The 20104-nt window shown below is 41.2% G+C and overlaps 1 long non-coding RNA gene across 3 annotated transcripts; it reads left to right on the forward strand.

The window, feature by feature from the left end:
- The first annotated feature begins 1419 nt into the window (after positions 1–1419).
- On the forward strand, positions 1420–19716 carry LOC308393964. Of its 3 annotated transcripts, none has more exons than XR_013971069.1 (3): positions 1497–1753; positions 2221–2410; positions 19638–19716. It is a non-coding gene; the product is annotated as an uncharacterized lncRNA (long non-coding RNA). The 3 variants fall into 3 exon arrangements; XR_013971070.1 differs by lacking the exon at positions 19638–19716 and adding an exon at positions 2617–4110; XR_013971068.1 differs by lacking the exon at positions 19638–19716 and having other exon boundaries at positions 1420–1753; positions 2221–2278.
- Positions 19717–20104: the final 388 nt, after the last annotated feature.

Genomic DNA, 20104 nt, shown 5'->3' on the forward strand with positions numbered 1-20104 from the left:
TTGTCACAAATCTCACCTGTAAAGCTGCCAGTAAATAGTTCATTTCACTTTCGCTACACGCACAAACATCCTGACAGTTTTTCTTTGTTGACAAGTGCGTTACTATCAACTACATGCAAATCAAACAGAGACAGGTGTCTCTGAATTGGATGTGAGCATAAACTTCATCCTTCTTTAATTTGTGGCTGCAGAAATGTTTTCAGTTTGGTAAGGGTCCAAGTGCGTTCAAACAAGCATCGTTTCCAGTAGTTAATCAGGCAGAGACAATCAGTCGGAACAATTAATGTACATTTTCTGACATTTGTTTTCATTTTAAAATATGTTAAACAGAGAATGGAAAAAAAAAAGCAATCAGGAAAGAAAGGGATAGCAGGAAAAGGAAGGTTACCCTTAAAATTGAGTCATCTGGAGACTCAGCCAGGCTCTGAGGGTTTGAATCAGAGTATGATATACTTTATTACTTTTCACTTGCGTTTTTAAGGGGCTTTAACCTTTGGGAGGCTCACTTCCCTGCAAATGGGATTTGAAATGAGTGTGTGTAATGAGATCAAAGAGATAATGACAGCATTATGAATAAGTTATATGCCCTAACAAGCAGTCTGTCTGTGCATGCGTTTAATGTATTTGTGAGGCAGTATCATCATTTCGCAGGTACCTTAGGACATTTCAGGCAGCTACCTATTATGCGTTTTAATTGTGTTATCTTTCACAGAGGTAGGCTTTTGTTGATGAGATGTTCTACAATTTATTTTAAGAGAAGAGCAGAAATGCTACAATCCAAAACCTAATTCTGTGAGACAAATTTAGAAAAAATAAAAAGTGATGTCCTTTTTCTAATACTGTTCTCCAAGACTTAAGTAAGAAGGCAATAAACTTTAATGGACACTTGAGGAGATGCAATTCCATACCCACTGACTCCCATATTAAATTCTTCAGAGATGAAACTGACATAAAGCCATAAAACCTCTTTGTCCTCATGACAGTGGTACAGGGGTGTTTTTCTTCTCACTTGTCTGGACTTTATGAAGACTTAATAGAAGTTTGAGTGCTTTCATTAACAAGTGTGCTGATAATTTATGTCTCATAACTTGAATAAAACAACATAAGCAAATGATAACAAACAGAAAGTCCAAAATCCAGACAACTGGTACCTTTTTATTAAATCATCTGCAATGACCATGTGCAAAGACTGCCCAAGAAGTCTTTGCTCCAGTTTTCGAGAACAAAATTCTCTTTTACTGATATTGTACTATAATTCTTATCCTACTTCCTAACCCCCATTTACAAATGAGGTACTACTTATTATGACTTATCTCCAGTCACTTTAAAAATAAACAAATAAAAAATATATCCACATTTGTTATATTTGATGCTGTGAGAAGAAAAAAAAGGCAATTTGGATAGAACTTGAGTAATAAAAGAACCCATATCACTTGTGGCTTTGAAGCTGCCTGGACCACCACAAACATCAGCCCAGTATCGCCATGCTATACCTCATGCTGTACCTCTGTTCCTGTCAAGTCAAACCGAGTAGGAGGTGGAGAGCCCTGAGGAAAAAAAGTAAACGTGACAGACTGGAGGGCGGAACTAATCTTGTGTCTGGGTTTCTGTCGGGAAGGAAAAAGAAGGCGAACTGGGGAGCAACAGGAAGTTGCCACTTTCGGGAAAAGCCCAGCATAATTCTTTCAATAAGTTGTTGCCAACATGAATATTGTGTGGAACTGAAGTATCTACAAAGCCAGGGAGGCAGCCGGTAAGGGAATGGTTGCTGACTATGGTAAAAGACTTTGAAGCGAGTTGCTAAAGAATCGCGGCTGCCGCTAGCTTACATAGCATTAGCACTGTGCCGTGAGTTGGTTGCCTGTTTACGAGCGGCACCATTGTTTATTGTTGGTCTGCATATGGAAGACTGTTAATGCTTGCATATGGTTAAGAGAAGCTGGTTATAAATACTATTGTTATTGCTCAAGTTCTAATGCAGATTGATTATTTAATTTAGCACTTTAATAGAAAGCAGTATTTCTCAAGGTGTATGTACAATTGCTAGTGAATTACATAATTTGAGCATTTAAAAATACTCAAGTAAATATTGTACTACAAAGCTTGCGCACTGCATTGATGTGTTTAAAAAAGAAAATGTGTTTGGGATTGTTTACAATATTTGCAGATGTGTGATAACAAACATAATTTGTATTTTGGTTTTTTGGTTTGTATTTAAAGGTTTTTCACCTATGGCTGACTGTGGCCGAAAAGAAGATTAAAGAAAAGGAAAACAAAAGATCTGCCTGGTCATTGAGTGAAACCCAGTTAAACACCTGTGGTAGATGCATCAATCCCTTTCAAGCGGGGAAGCTGCACAAACTTAGAGAGCTTGACAGTTCCAACCAAATACAGCAGCTGCGTGGGACAGGTATTCCACTATTAGCCCTGATTTTAACTGCCTTAATCATAATTCTACATGTCTTATTCACATTGTCTCATTTGTGTAAACTTAATTACTATCACTAATTACTGTAGCTATTCATTCATCTTAATTAGCTAACTCATTTTCATGCTTCTTGACTTTCTCTTGATCATTCCTTTTTATTAAAATAGTTTCTGCTTTCACTTTCTTAGTTTTCCGCCAATTCCTTGCATCTTCTAGACACGCAGCCACCACCTCCAGAAACTGGATTCAGCAGAAACTGTTTTGACATTCAATCAGATGTTTACAGTAAAGGGTAACTCTTCTATTTGCAAAGAAATACATTTCATTTGGTTTCTGTTCCACAGCATGGAATCTCCCATTCTCAATGTCCAAACATCCAATGTCTCAGTGACCATCTGGGAAAAGTATTTTGATCCAGAGCTTCAATGTTAGTTTGATGTTAGTACAATAAATGCTTATCACTTCTGTTTCAGTGTCAGTTTGAACTTTTAACAAACGATTTTTCATCAACAATTGTGGGACATGTCAGTGTGGGATTGGTGTGACACACCTGGGATCAACCACTTAAACCAATGACAGTGAAGGCAGGTTGGAATGGGTGGACACAAGCATCAGGGGAGACTGGAGACAGAAGGATTGTAGCGACAGCTTAAGGAAAGTTTTGAGACCTGCCATGATGTATGGTTTGGAGATGGCAGAGCTAAGAAAAAGACTGGGGATAGAACTGAGGGAGTCACTGAGATAGTTTGGAAGAGGGATGTTGGATATACTGAGCTAAGGATGTTGAAGATGGAACCGCCAGGCAGGAGAGAAGATTCATGGATTGAGACAGATGATCTGCTGTGGCGATCTCTAAAGAGAACAGCTGAAAGAAGAGGAAAAGACATGTAAATGAAAGGCAAAGTAACTTAGCAATGAGGTCTGTTGTGTAACATAATGACTAAATTTGACCCAGTTATTTTTACAGTGTCTTCAAGATGTTGCTGATGTACCTGTCAGTGTACAAGAGTAGTTGGCAGATGAGATGATAGCACAGTTAATGATTTCAATTAAAGGGATCAGCAGAGCCTGTTACTGTCTGTCAGAACTGACATGTTCCTTTGATCTGAGATACCCCAAAAATGCTGTTTTCATTTCTTCCAAAAAGTACTCATGGAGACTAGTGAAACATTTCAGCTAAAGTTCAGAGGGTGGAAAAAATGATCTGTGTATTTACTTGCCAGTTACAGTTTGGCAAGATGCTGTCAAACGATGAAACGTTTTGTTGGCAAAGTGTACCTGTCTAAATGTTGAGATGGTGTATGGTCTTAATCAGTAATGAAACTTGAGGACCACATAAAGCCCACTTTGATCTTAAGCGGGCCGGAGCAGTGAAATTCCACTTTCTGTCAGTGTAAAGATATTTAATGTCTTGAGATAAACAAGTGCAATTTTAACAGCAGATCTCAGTTTTTTTACATGAAAAACATGTAAAATTACAGAAACATTTCTGGTCGCGAACTATCCAGACTTACTGATATTTCTAAAACATAAAGCTTTTGTTGATTGTTGATTAATTACATTTTTTTAATGAATTTTGTTTTTATAGCAGACAGTCATCTATGACTTAGCTACTACAGTATTAATGGCTGTAGGGGTGGTCTTTATGAGCAAAAGCTGTAAAAAGTCTGTGTTCTGCTCTCCTGAGGAAAAAACAACAGGCGCAGCCGTTATGGCACCTACTCCAGCAGGCATACACTTAACAGTACTTGAGACACTGACATGGAGTCTAACTCAACGATCCTGCGCCGGAGGAAGTACGTGAAGTACCCTCAGAAGGTCTGCTAGATGATGTTAATGCAGCACTACGGACGATACCTACAACCACGATTACCGACACTAACAAGCTGATCTACAATACGGCAGCAGTGATCAGTGAGATGCTTGGCTACAAGTTGAACAGCCACAAGGGGCAGTACCCTCCATGGAGAAGGAGGCTAGAGGGCAAGATCAAAGTAGCACGGAGGGAAGTTAGCCAACTAACGGAGTTGCAGAAAGGTGCGACAAAGAAGGTGCATAAGAAATACAGCAAGCTGTCCATACCTGAGGCCTTGGAAACTGCCAAGCAAAAACTCATAGCCTTGGCCAGCCGCTTGAGGAGGTACACCAGAGAGATAGAAGGCAGGAGAATAAACCAGCTGTTCTCCACAGAACCAGCAAAGGTGTACTCTCAGTGGCAAGGGAACAATAAGAGAACAGCACCACCAAGGCTGGAGACGGAGCAATACTGGAAGAGCATATGGGAGAAGGACGCAACCCATAACGGCAATGCTCAGTGGCTAGTGGATCTGAGGGCAGACCACAGCGACCTCCCTGAACAGGGTCCAGTAACCATCAAAGTGGCAGATATCCAAGAAAGGGTCTCCAGTATGAAGAGTTGGACAGCACCAGGGTCCGACATGGTTCACGCCTACTGGCTAAAGAAGCTGACTGCACTCCACGAGCGTCTGGCAGCACAAATGAACCAGCTGCTAGTTAACGAGAGACACCCGGAATGGCTAACCGAAGGTCGGACGGTCCTGATCCCCAAGGACCCCAAGAAGGGACCGGTCCCCTCCAACTACCGACCAATAACCTGCCTCAGTACTACATGGAAGCTCCTGTCAGGCATCATATCGGCTAAGATGAACAGGCACATGGGTCAATACATGAGCGGGACACAGAAAGGGATTGGCAAGAATACCAGAGGTGCAAAACACCAGCTACTGGTAGACAGAACAGTCAGCCGAGACTGCAAGACCAGACTGACCAACCTGTGCACTGCCTGGATTGATTACAAGAAGGCCTATGACTCAATGCCCCACAGCTGGATACTGGAATGCCTAGAATTGTACAAGATCAATGGGACCCTAAGAGCCTTCATCAGGAACTCAATGGGGATGTGGCGTACAACACTAGAGGCCAACTCCAAGCCCATAGCACAAGTCACCATCAAGTGCGGGATCTACCAAGGAGATGCTCTGTCCCCACTGCTGTTCTGCATAGGCCTGAACCCCCTCAGTGAGATCATTAACAAGACTGGCTACGGATACCGACTACAGAATGAAGCAGTTGTCAGCCACCTCCTGTACATGGATGACATCAAGCTGTATGCCAAGAGTGAACGACACATCGATTCACTGATCCACACTACCAGGCTATACAGCAATGACATTGGAATGTCATTCGGACTGGAGAAGTGTAGACGGATGGTAACAAAGAGAGGGAAGGTAGTCAGAACTGAGGGGATTGAACTACCAGAAGGCAACATTGCAGACATAGAGGACAGTTACAAGTACTTGGGGATCCCGCAGGCGAATGGGAACCATGAAGAGGCCGCTAAAAAAGCTGCAACCACCAAGTACCTGCAGAGGGTCAGGCAAGTCCTGAGGAGTCAGCTGAATGGTAAGAAGAAGATCCGGGCCATCAACACGTACGCCCTGCCCGTGATCAGGTACCCTGCTGGGATAATAGGCTGGCCAAAGGAGGAGATAGAAGCCACTGACATAAAGACAAGAAAGCTCCTTACCATGCATGGAGGGTTTCACCCCAAGTCCAGCACCCTGAGGCTGTACGCTAAGCGGAAGGAAGGGGGCCGGGGACTGGTGAGTGTCAGCACCACAGTCCAGGATGAGACAACGAACATCCAAGAATACATTGGGAAGATGGCCCCAACTGACCGAGTGCTCAGTGAATGCCTCAGGCAGCAGAAACCCAAGAAAGAGGAGGGAGACGAGGAACCATCATGGAAGGACAGGCCCCTGCACGGTATGTACCACCGGCAGATAGAGGAGGTGGCTGATATCCAGAAATCCTACCAGTGGCTGGACAAAGCTGGACTGAAAGACAGCACAGAGGCACTAATCATGGCAGCACAAGAACAAGCTCTGAGCACAAGATCCATAGAGGCTGGGGTCTATAACACCAGGCAAGACCCCAGGTGCAGGCTGTGTAAAGATTCCCCAGAGACAATCCAGCACATAACAGCAGGGTGCAAGATGCTAGCAGGCAAGGCATACATGGAACGCCATAACCAAGTGGCCGGCATAGTGTACAGGAACATCTGTGCCGAGTATAATCTGGAAGTCCCGAGGTCAAAATGGGAGATGCCCCCAAGGGTGGTGGAGAATGACCGAGCTAAGATCCTGTGGGACTTCCAGATACAGACGGACAAAATGGTGGTGGCTAACCAACCGGACATAGTGGTGGTAGACAAACAGAAGAAGATGGCCGTAGTGATCGATGTAGCGGTTCCGAATGACAGGAAGAAGGAACACGAGAAGCTGGAGAAATACCAAGGTCTCAGAGAAGAGCTCGAGAGGATGTGGAGGGTGAAGGTAACGGTGGTCCCCGTGGTAATCGGAGCACTAGGTGCGGTGACTCCCAAGCTAGGCGAGTGGCTCCAGCAGATCCCGGGAATAACATCGGAGATCTCTGTCCAGAAGAGCGCAGTCCTGGGAACAGCTAAGATACTGCGCAGGACCCTCAAGCTCCCAGGCCTCTGGTAGAGGACCCGAGCTTGAAGGATAAACCGCCCGCAGGGGCGTGCTGGGTGTGTTTATATATATATATATATATATATATATATATATATATATATATATATATATATATACACAGTGGGGCAAAAAAGTATTTAGTCAGCCACCGATTGTGCAAGTTCCCCCACTTAAAATGATGACAGAGGTCAGTAATTTGCACCAGAGGTACACTTCAACTGTGAGAGACAGAATGTGAAAAAAAAATCCATGAATTCACATGGTAGGATTTGTAAAGAATTTATTCGTAAATTAGGGTGGAAAATAAGTATTTGGTCACCTCAAACAAGGAAAATCTCTGGCTCTCACATACCTCTAACGTCGTCTGTAAAAAGCTTTTCTGTCCCCCACTCGTTACCTGTATGAATGGCACCTGTTTGAACTCATCATCTGTATAAAAGACACCTGTCCACAGCCTCAAACAGTCAGACTCCAAACTCTGCCATGGCCAAGACCAAAGAGCTTTCGAAGGACACCAGGAAAAGTATTGTAGACCTGCACCAGACTGGGAAGAGTGAATCTACAATAGGCAAGCAGCTTGGTGTGAAAAAATCAACTGTGGGAGCAATCATCAGAAAATGGAAGACATACAAGACCACTGATAATCTCCCTCGATCTGGGGCTCCACGCAAGATCTCATCCCGTGGGGTCAAAATGATCATGAGAACGGTGAGCAAAGATCCCAGAACCACACGGGGGGACCTGGTGAATGACCTGCAGAGAGCTGGGACCAAAGTAACAAAGGTCACCATCAGTAACACACTACAACGGCAGGGAATCGAATCCCGCAGTGCCAGACGTGTTCCGCTGCTGAAGCCAGTGCATGTCCAGAGAGCACATGGATGATACAGCAGAGGATTGGGAGAATGTCATGTGGTCATGTGGTCAGACGAAACCCAAGTAGAACTCTTTGGTATAAACTGAACTCGTCGTGTTTGGAGGAAGAAGAATACTGAGTTGCATCCCAAGAACACCATACCTACTGTGAAGCATGGGGGTGGAAACATCATGCTATGGGGCTGTTTTTCTGCCAGGGGGACAGGACGACTGATCCGTGTTAAGGACAGAATGAATGGGGCCATGTATCGTGAGATTTTGAGCCAAAACCTCCTTCCATCAGTGAGAACTTTGAAGATGAAACGAGGCTGGGTCTTCCAACATTACAATGATCCAAAACACACCGCCCGGGCAAGAAAGGAGTGGCTCCGTAAGAAGCATTTGAAAGTCCTGGAGTGGCCTAGCCAGTCTCCAGACCTCAACCCCATAGAAAATCTGTGGCGGGAGTTGAAAGTCCGTGTTGCTCGGCGACAGCCCCAAAACATCACTGCTCTCGAGAAGATCTGCATGGAGGAATGGGCCAAAAATACCAGCTACTGTGTGTGCAAACCTGGTAAAGACCTATAGTAAACGTTTGACCTCTGTTATTGCCAACAAAGGTTATGTTACAAAGTATTGAGTTGTATTTTTGTTATTGACCAAATACTTATTTTCCACCCTGATTTACGAATAAATTCTTTACAAATCCTACCATGTGGATTGATGGATTTTTTTTTCACATTCTGTCTCTCACAGTTGAAGTGTACCTCTGGTGCAAATTACTGACCTCTGTCATCATTTTAAGTGGGGGAACTTGCACAATCGGTGGCTGACTAAATACTTTTTTGCCCCACTGTATATTCATTCTATGTGCTGGAATGTGCAGAAAACAAGTTTAAATGTTAAACAAATTTCTTCCAGTCAGAGAATGTTGCATATAATTAAATTTTTGCTTGATGAAAGTTAAAAGGTTAAAACTAATAAAACAAGTTTTAAAAAGAGACTTTTCCATTTGATTACATTTTCTATGATGGATTATGCAGAAAAAGTAGAATTGGGCTGAAAGATCTATCGCTTTATCACCTATTCAGTTTGTAAATCGTGTTTTTAAAAAGTAACTTAGTAACTAAGTAACTTGACCAACACTGGTGGTGTAGTACTGTGACTTAGCTTAAAGCTACTGCACAGTTTGACTGTTAAAAGAAGAAATTCTACTGAGTTGATTTGTCAGTAAGGACTACTGAAGCTATCCTCACCACTGGTCACAGTGTCTGAAAGCCTGTTTTTAACTGTGTTGAGTTTAAAAGTGAAAAGTTAGGAGCCCTGTTGTCTGTGGTCTCTGGGGTTTCTCAGTGTCACTAATGAAGCCGTGCCCATCTCTCCAAATCCTCTCTTCCTTGGTCCAGAGTTTACTGACATTTTTGAGGGAAGTACATTAATGGACTGTCTCAAGAACCAACCTCAAGTGTTTTATGCCTTGTTTGGGGTGTTAATGCTTTAAACTTGGACTACACTAAAGCTGTATAACATGTTCACTTTTAGCCAAAGACTAGCGATTGGCTTGTGAAAAAGGAGAAGAAGACTTCACAGAATCTGCAGACTTTTTGAATTACAAGCTTTTGGAGTTAGACTATACTAATGTCTGCATAGTCTCTTGAAATGGTTTAAACCATCACACATGACACTAAATTATGTTTTGTGATTTAATAAGTGAACACTGAACACTGCCAACTTGGCAGACTCAACCAATTTTCTGTCATCTGAGTCTCATTTACAAATAATGCCACCAAAAAGTGTAACCGGTCCAATGAGCATAGTTAGTTATTTTAGAAAGGAGAGAAATAAAATATATGTATTAATGCATTTTGAACTGTTATTGTTTATATGTATTGTATACCATATGTGGCCTTTTCAGGAGAACGGACCTGTGTTGTATTTAACTCCATAGAAAGTTCCTTATGATGGCTTACTACTCACCCTAATGTTACCCTTGACCCTAAACTGGTCACTGACACACTAATGGACGTTAAGAGGTCAAAAGCTAATACCCACAGACATCTGTGGGTATTAGCTTTGAGTGAATGATTCTGGATGAAAATCTGCCAGTCTCTGCAGGCAAACAGCCTTGCAAGCTCTGTGGTGCCTTACTTCAACCAATGAGGCTTGGTACACCACATTATGGTCAGTTCATTGTATTAGTACAGTTAATAGACATGTTGTTTTGAATTGTACACGTATTCTGTATGGGTATGCAACATTTGATCATCTGCCTGCTGTTATGTCTACAAATGTTGATCAAAAAAAAAAGATGAAAAAATTGTAAGTCAAACTATATGTTAAGAGAGCTGAATATGAGAAAAAAGTCCTCATCCCCACAACTATAGGGGAGAAGGCCAGTGGTTAATGATTGTTAATGAATAAAAAGAGTGCAAAGAGATGAGGGAAGAATAAAGATTCAATGCATCATGCAAAAGTTGAGTGTTTGTCTCCTGAAACCAAACTGGGAGCTGGTTTCATAGTAATGAGCCCTGATATCGTCTCTGCCTCCTCTTCTACTTTTGAAAAGCCTGCAGTTTGAGAGTGACGTGCTCTGTTAAGATAATAAGACACAATAAGGTCTTAGATATGATGTGACCTAATTACTCCGGATACATCACCTGACTTTATAGATAAATAAAGCTATGTATCATCTGCATAGCATTGAAAATGTATGCAGAGTTTTCTAATAACATTAGAGAAACATGTATACTATATATATATATATATATATATATATATATATATATATATATATATATACCTACAACCACGATTACCGACACTAACAAGCTGATCTACAATACGGCAGCAGTGATCAGTGAGATGCTTGGCTACAAGTTGAACAGCCACAAGGGGCAGTACCCTCCATGGACTCCATGGAGAAGGAGGCTAGAGGGCAAGATCAAAGTAGCACGGAGGGAGGTTAGCCAACTAACGGAGTTGCAGAAAGGTGCGACAAAGAAGGTGCATAAGAAATACAGCAAGCTGTCCATACCTGAGGCCTTGGAAACTGCCAAGCAAAAACTCACAGCCTTGGCCAGCCGCTTGAGGAGGTACACCAGAGAGATAGAAGGCAGGAGAATAAACCAGCTGTTCTCCACAGAACCAGCAAAGGTGTACTCTCAGTGGCAAGGGAACAATAAGAGAACAGCACCACCAAGGCTGGAGACGGAGCAATACTGGAAGAGCATATGGGAGAAGGACGCAACCCATAACGGCAATGCTCAGTGGCTAGTGGATCTGAGGGCAGACCACAGTGACCTCCCTGAACAGGGTCCAGTAACCATCACAGTGGTAGATATCCAAGAAAGGGTCTCCAGTATGAAGAGTTGGACAGGGCCAGGCATGGTTCACGCCTACTGGCTAAAGAAGCTGACTGCACTCCACGAGCGTCTGGCAGCACAAATGAACCAGCTGCTAGTTAACGAGAGACACCCGGAATGGCTAACCGAAGGTCGGACGGTCCCAAGGACCCCAAGAAGGGACCGGTCCCCTCCAACTACCGACCAATAACCTGCCTCAGTACTACATGGAAGCTCCTGTCAGGCATCATATCGGCTAAGATGAACAGGCACATGGGTCAATACATGAGCGGGACACAGAAAGGAATTGGCAAGAATACCTGTTGGGTCTGTGTTTCCACAAACCCCGCTAATTCTAGAGACTTATTCATCATGAAGAAAACAAGACAGTCGATCGATCGATTATTTGCGCAAGGGAGGCCTCGTCTGTGTCCACCACGAAAATGACCCCCAGATCTGACCTCCTCCTGCTACCTTTTATTGAGAGACAGTTCACACAAAACACGTCAGAACAAAGCCACACCCACATGGTCCTAAGACAAGGCATTTGTATATGTGTGAACTTCTGTAAGAGTGTGTGTGTGTGTGTGTGTGTGTGTGTGTGTGTGTGTGTGTGTGTGTGTGTGTGTTAGACCTCCTGCTGGCCAAAGGGTCATAACTCTGCCTCCTGACATCTGACCCACGTTAAACTCATGGACTGAACATACACACACCCACAATGGACAACTGTACCCTCAAACACAATAATAACATGGACTGAACCACCACTCACAACCACTAGCACTTTATATAGCCTCTGTAGAAACTATCTACACCCTCACTTATCTTAACTGCACTACTGTATAGCTCTGTGTAAATAATCATTCTGTACATTCGATAATCTTTAATCCTACAACTGTTTACAACTTGCATAGTTCCCATTTCTGTATAGCTGTATATCCCAGATTCTGTAAAGTTATTTATTTCATATTCTGTATAGTTTTTCATATTTATATCCTGTTCATATCCTGTACATAGCTTGTACTCACTACAGCCTGTACATACTTATAGTTATAGAATATTCACAACATACTTCATACCGTGTACATTATAACATACCATAATAGACCCATTTCTGTAATATACTCACATATCTATATTATTGCTAATATATATTGTAATATATCTATATCACTAAAGCACTTCTGGATGGATGCAAACTGCATTTCGTTGCCCTGTACCTGTGCATGTGCAATGACAATAAAGTTGAATTCTATTCTATTCTATTCTATAAGCCCAGGAAGCTTACATCAAATGAAACAGATCTTTCAGATAGGATGTATCTACAATAAAACCTCCCCCAGCACAGAGTGGTTGGAGAGGTGGTCAGGATCAAAGGAATGGCTTTGATCCTATTGCTTGAACTAAGACTGTACAAATTTAAGAAACACAATGGCAACATTCAACAATTAGACTTAACATTTCCCTCCTTTTTGTCATTGTATACTTAAATTTCAACTTATGCACCCTTTGTTTGGACAGTGTCAGTGTAGATTTCATTCATACACAGTAAACTACATCCTATACATAAGCAAATCAATGTCAACAATACAAAAACAGGAATTAATATTTTCAAAAGAAGATGCCACCAAGGACCAGACCGTAACCAAGCTATCCAGCCTTGTGGCGGATCTACTCCTGTCGTGCAATTCATTATGTATTTCTTCAAGTAAACAACTGAATGTCAAAGGTCAAACAAGAAGAATCATCATTCTCAAAAATCATATGTCACTACAATCCAACTGTATACAGACATAGGCATTTAAACGCATCAGTTGACTTTATTGTTTGTCCATGTGGCTCTCAGCTAACTTCAAAGCTGCAGCCTGGTCAACACCCTTCTTTATGACTCCTATCAACCCCCCAAATCTTCTCACTGTAGGCATCCTGTGGGGGTTAGAGTCAACTGGTGAATTATCTGCATTTACAACTCTTCTCCTGTCCTGTTGTCACCACAGAAAACGCTTTGTAAAGGAAATTGGATCAAGCTGTTTTGATCTTCTTGGCTCAAAACCTCAAGTGTTCATGATGTAAATGTAGACAAAAGGCTTCTCTGTTTACATCCTTCTTGCAGAAGACAAAAGAATAGGTGATGTTGCCATGTTCCATGGTTAATCTCCAACTTGGACTAATCCATTGTCCTTCATACACATAGGCAATTGGCCTGTTTCCAGTTCGTTTAACTGTATAATGTCCTGCAACAAGTCATATTCTTTAAGTCAGACGGGCAGGTCTGTCGTACCAGAGCAGTTCACCTTCCCAGCTACTGGTGAATCAACCTTCCATTCAGGTTCAGAGCAGTTGAAAAGTTGGCAGTGTTCCTGGATGTGTTGCTAAAGCAACCAAACAAACTGTCTCGCTCTCAGTGATGCTATATGGCCACAGTCCAGAAGAATGTGTAGCCAGTGGCATCACAAGCATAACCATTGGTCTCATTCTTTATGTGAGCGGTTGTGTTCTTAAACTGCCACCAGTAGTTGTTGAAAACCCATGCGGGTACTGGGTGTGGTTTGCTCTGTTCCAGTGCGCTCCCTGTTATCCCACTCAGGGTCCACAGGCTCAAGAAGATGCACAGCACATTCCCAGCCATTCTGATGAGTACCTGTGGCTCAGTTGGTTTCTTCACCGGATTGAGACGAGGGGCCCTGGAGGCTTTCCCCCCCTCCTTTGTACCCGGTCTTCCTGCCGCTTACTCCGAGCTGGCCTGGATGTGTGTCACCTTCTTGCAGTGCGCTTGATGTATCCAAGTGTTCCTTCCAGCAATCTTCACTGCTGTGGTCGTTGTCAGCAGCACCCGATAGGGACCTTTCCATCGTGGACTGGATCAGCACTTCCTCTCCATGGCCTTATCAACATCCAATCTCCAGATTTCAGATTCTGCTCCTGCAGAGAAACAGAATCATCTGGCAGATCATTTGCTCTCATGACTACTTTACTTTTAAACATTTCAAGCATCTAATCTGCTAATATGCTCTCTCTTCTGCTCTTCTATCATCACTACAGAAGACTAGAACTCTAAATGCTCTAACATATGTAATCTCAAAGAGTCAGACCGTTCTCTGTTGGAGGAATCCTCATGTACATCTTAACTAATTCTATACAGTCTAACCATGTCCTGCCTGTCTTCCTAAGTCTTAACTTTACTGTTCTATTAGTTCTCTCTGCCTGCAAAAAGTTTTTTTTTTTTTTAAGTATTTCATAATCCTAGAGTGAGTATAAACTACTGCAAGATGCTAGCAGGCAAGGCATACATGGAACGCCATAACCAAGTGGCCGGCATAGTGTACAGGAACATCTGTGCCGAGTATAAAATGGTGGTGGCCAACCAACCGGACATAGTGGTGGTAGATAAACAGAAGAAGACAGCCGTAGTGATCGATGTAGCGGTTCCGAATGACAGCAATATCAGGAAGAAGGAACACGAGAAGCTGGAGAAATACCAATGGCTCAGAGAAGAGCTCGAGAGGATGTGGAGGGTGAAGGTAACGGTGGTCCCCGTGGTAATCGGAGCACTAGGTGCGGTGACTCCCAAGCTAGGCGAGTGGCTCCAGCAGATCCTGGGAACAACATCGGAGATCTCTGTCCAGAAGAGCGCAGTCCTGGGAACAGCTAAGATACTGCGCAGGACCCTCAAGCTCCCAGGCCTCTGGTAGAGGACCCGAGCTTGAAGGATAAACTGCCCGCAGGGGCGTGCTGGGTGTATATATATATATATATATATATATATATATATATATATATAAAACACTGGTTCTGTGACAGAACCCTGTGGAGCTCTATGACTCTTAAGAAGACTTCCCATTTACATGTACAAATTGGAAACTGTCAGACAGATATGATTCAAACCACTGCAGCACAGTTCCTTCAATATGGATTGTCTGTTTCAATCTCTCTAGTAAAAGACTGTGGTCAACAGTAGTGAATGCTGAGCTGAGGTCTAACAGGCCATAAGAAGATCCTTTGGAAAATTTCACTAGGGCTGCTTCTGCACTAAGACACACTCTGAATTAAAAATGAAGCTCTTCAAATAAACCATCTCTTTGTAAATGAACACTTAAACTACTTTTTAATAATTTTTCATTTTAAAAAAAATCTTGAAAGACAGTTGGAAATCAGTCTATAATTAGCTAAGACAGCTGGATCAAGTAAGGACTTTTTAAGTAATGGTTTAATTACCTCCACCTTTAAAGCCTGCACTACCCAGTCTGTTAATAAAGATAGATTAATCATGTTTAAGATTGAAGCATTTGTTAATGTGAAACTTCTTTGAGCAGTCTTGTACGAATTGGGTCTAAAAGGCACATTGACGGTTAGAAGAAGAAATAATCACCAGTCAGTCAAAACCCTAGACCTCAACAGTGACTGAAAGAGAACAAGAATAGACACAGTTATATTTAAAGGCCACTAACAGAAATCACTCTGTTTTCTCTCCAAAGTGAAAATCCATGGGTCTCACTGCATGGCATCTCTAAAGGGGATCATTTTATGTACAAAAACAGGAGGCCTAGGACTGCTGTGGGATTAAAATCTGAGTCACTCTCCACTGTGACACTATTACTGTAACTGAAAGGAGAAAAGGAGATTTTTTTTCCCTAACAATATTTGCAAACAATATTTATGATATTTTCCTTGAATGTTACATGATATATATATTTGGCATCATGATTACTTTACCTATGACTGCCACCACCAAAGATAACTGATAACCTTTGTTATTGTACTGCTATTAGAAATAGTCAGAGGAAGTTGGTTAAGGAATCTAACATGCATTAGTCACTTATCTTGCAAACCTATTTTGCTCTGGAACAGGTTATGTTCCAGACTGGTGATCAACAGGTATGAAATCCCAACCTGTGGACAAATCTACTCTGTATAGGGTCTAAAGGTTAATAGCTTCTCAAGACTTTGTGTTTCCCTTAAGAGTTTTGGTAATAAATATAGAATCCTCCACCCAACACTATTAACTTGATTTTTTCCTCCTGGCTTCAATGAATTCTACAATTTCATAGTTCTGTAAACATTAATATATTAGAATCCGTCAGATCAGATTCTACTGTGTCTTAATTATAGAGTTGTGATATTGATGAGTCTGTCAATTACACAGTCAGCATTTTTACGTTTCCTTCATGTCTTCAAATATGCTAAACTTTGTTAAAATAGTAATACAAGTGCTTAAAGCTCTCACACATTCATATGGACACACACTCACACTGCTGCTCTGTGCGCAGTAGCCATGCAAATTTCACTCATATTTTTCTAGTATTATATTTTTTTATTGCTTTGTAGAATTGGTCACTTTGTTGCCAATATGCAGTTATTCGTACTTTTGATTGTCCAGACAGTGCCATTGTTACCCTTTTAATGTAAAAACAATTGTAGCTACATAGGGAAACCCTGGTATGGTGACCAGTTTGATTTATTTTAATCATACTTGTACTATGTTTTTTAAATTGAGGGAGGAGATCAGTAGGTAGAGCGTTCGCCCCATGATCAGCAAGTCGGGGGTTCAAAACCACCGAACGGCTACCCTGATGTTCCCCTGAGCAAGGTACTGTCCCTAGACACTGCTCCCTGGATGCTGGATTGGTGGCTGCCCACTGCTTCACTGAAGTATACCAAAAATATATATATATTTTTTCCTACTAGAAATACATTAATACCCCAATCATAGATGTGGAAGATCAGGATACCCTCATGCATTATGTTTGAATGCATTTACAGGCTCTCTTTCTCTCTCTCTTTTATATTGTTGGCAGAAGGACATATAGAGAAAATAAATGGGGTTCATAAATGTCCCTCTGTTTAAGAAGTGGTTAAAATAAAATGATACACCAATGTCAGAATTTATTTTAGTGTGATATGAATGCAACTTTGATCCCAGATGCAAAAAAAGAAAAGAAAAAAGTAAATAACCATTAGAAACATGCCCCACTGTTGGAAACAGCTTCAAAGTCAAAACCACTTAATTACCACAAACTGAGACATATACTTGCTTTATTCTCTACAGGGAAACAAAAAAAAAACTATTTGTTTATTTTTAAAAAAATATATAAATCTTTTTTTTTTTTTACAGATAATGGTTCGAGGGCTTTAAAAACGTAACTGTTTCTGTAGGGAGAAATATTTCAAACCTATTACACTTCTGGCATTAACCTCCAGAGACCCGGACGTTCTGGCGAGTCAGTGAGGAGTGGGAGTTCCAACTGGATGATCCTTGGTGGTTTTATAAATACTTCCAATTATGTGACACTTGCTATCCCTGAAGTAACTCCTTATGATGTTGGAATTAGAATTTATAGTCATTAAATTTGATTTCTATGTTGACAGCTTCACATCGTGTACTGTTGATATTTGATGAACAGTACTATTTGTCTAATGAACATAAAATTCCTAAAGCAACACAATTTTTGCATCACACTGTGCAGTAAGGACTTAACATATTTGACCATGAAACAAGATTTAAATTTGAAGTACATGAAATGTTGGATGCTGCCAATTCAAACTGTTAGGTTGTCAACAAGAATTTTCATAAGAAGTACTGAGAAAGATTGATAGTGTGTCTCGTTCACACACCAGGTCGATCCAAGGGCCTCCTGCTCCTGCTATGGCTATTCAGCTGAGGATATCAGTGTCCTTGTGATGTGTTAACGCAAGACAGCAGGCAGCTGCAGGCAAAACTCACTGACTGATGTAAGGCAATCTTTCTTTCATTCTTTCTTTCACTCTTTACATGTTTTATGCTTCTGCTGTAAACTAATCCACAAATGCTAATAGTTTTGACAGAACTGCTTACAAAGCCCTAGCAGCCCTGCACAGCCTTAGTGCTGACAGAAAGAGAAACTTTGAAAGCTCCTCTCATGGCTCTCATGAACATCACGCATGTCAAACTTGCATTTTTTTTTATCTGCTACTTGTACAACAGCGCTGGAAAGATGAGGGTTATAGTCTGTTCCAAAAATATGTCTTGTCAAGATAAATCCCTCAAAGGACTTGCGGAAATGAGGTGCTCTCTTTCCTGGTACAAGATAATATAGTTTTATTTGAATTCAAGGAAGCATGAGATGCATTCAAGAATCAATATTTCGTGATATCCCTCCGCATTGTACACCATGATGCAGGGACTGAAAGATACCCATTTATTATCACTGTGAAAGGTAAATTCAAGAGCTGCTACTCTGTTGGACATTTGAACTTGAAATACTGATGGTGTGCCTCATTCAAGTTCAAATAAGGTTTTGATGCATTTCCAGCTGAATAGCACAAAATGTGCCCATATCCCACTAGCATCACCACGGCTGTCAGTATGCACTGTGTCACTATCTACAGTGCAGCTTCAGGGTTTGTCTCTTCTTGCGATCATCAACAGATTCTGTCCCTCCGTGAGAAAATTAAGAAGAATATTATATATTTTTTAGTATTTATCTTCATTTTAACTGTCTAACATCCACTGGGTTAACAGTGACCCATTCAGGGTTAAGTGTAGGATTATCCTAACATCCACCTCAATTTATGGATGTTTTTCCCAACAAGGCAAAACCATGGTAAGTTGGGGAATCCTTGTGGCAACATGCTTAAATCATCTTCAGTAACTAGAAATAGTGTCCTTTCAAATAAATTTGAATGATAGTTTTTATATTAACCTCTCAGGGTGACACCATACTGGTAGATCTGAACTGAGGACCTTTTTGAACCTCTTGATGTTGGAGACAACAAAAACCAGCATGCCATCATTATCTTTCCAATAAATTGTATGTTAACATTTTAAATTGAATATATACTACCACCATGTTAGTGATTTAACATTACTTTAAAAAATATTGCAAGCTTTTCTGTTTAGGTGTTCCAAGTGGAAAGATTTAAAAAGGTGAACATAAATACTGTGAGGCCTAAGCACCCTTGAAAAGGTTCAATGGTTAAATCCTAATAGAACTTTACCAGTTCTCTATCCATACAAGACTTAATGTCATGTACTAATTCATCAGCCGCACCACCATATTTACCAGCTGGCAACAATTCCCAAGCAGACATTTGAGTGCAGCTACCCTCTTAAAAAGCTTGCCAGATACACAGCCGCTATTATAGCCTCAGTGTAAAAATTATTTTTTAATGATTACCCCGACATTCCCTGCTTTGAATGTAATTTTGACTTTGACTGGCACAGTGTTTGAAGTGTCCTTTAGATTTCATAGAGGGCTTTGCTGTTAATCAAAAGCCTTAAAATGAGCTTTGGATTATTTTTAGGGGTACTTAAAGTGCTGGAGGGATGACGCTGAAATTTTCACAAAGGCAAAATGAAAGTGCTAAATCAGTGTGGAGCAGACATTGTTAGCACAGTTGGCATATGGCACTGCCACATTATATTTTCCTTTCTTGTGCTTCACATTTAATAGCACACTAATTGTGTGGACATGGATTGTGTGAGGCATAAAAGATGTATAACTGTCCATTATCCTCAAGGAAGCAAACACAGCTGGCTGAAAACGTGGATCTAAATAAGGAAAATCGTGTGAACCAACTGGCCAGGCCTGCAAGAAACTTCTGAATAGATGGTATGGGTTACTACTTGATTTTGTGTCGTGATGTCCATCAGTTTCAGCTACTTTTGTTTACGGTAAAATAAATACAAAAAAGGAAAGCTCTATTGAAGAAAAAAAAGGCTTAACAAGAACCATGAATGGTCTGTCCTTGTGGTTACCACAAGGATTAAAAATCAATGGAGCTTTATTCAGAAACAAATTAAAGTCCATCTTTATTAAAAAAAAAAAAAATAATAAAGATATGCTATTCTTCCGATATTTCATTACAAACTCAAATATAATTCAGCCTTTTACTTTTGAAACATACTGCTGGAGGAAAAATGTAAAAATGGGCAAATGTAAAAAGGACACATTTTCCAACTATGCCTACTGTCCTTATTTAACCTG

This window comes from Rhamphochromis sp. 'chilingali', assembly GCF_963969265.1.
Source record: "Rhamphochromis sp. 'chilingali' genome assembly, chromosome: 3".
In the NCBI taxonomy this organism is placed as follows: domain Eukaryota; kingdom Metazoa; phylum Chordata; class Actinopteri; order Cichliformes; family Cichlidae; genus Rhamphochromis; species Rhamphochromis sp. 'chilingali'.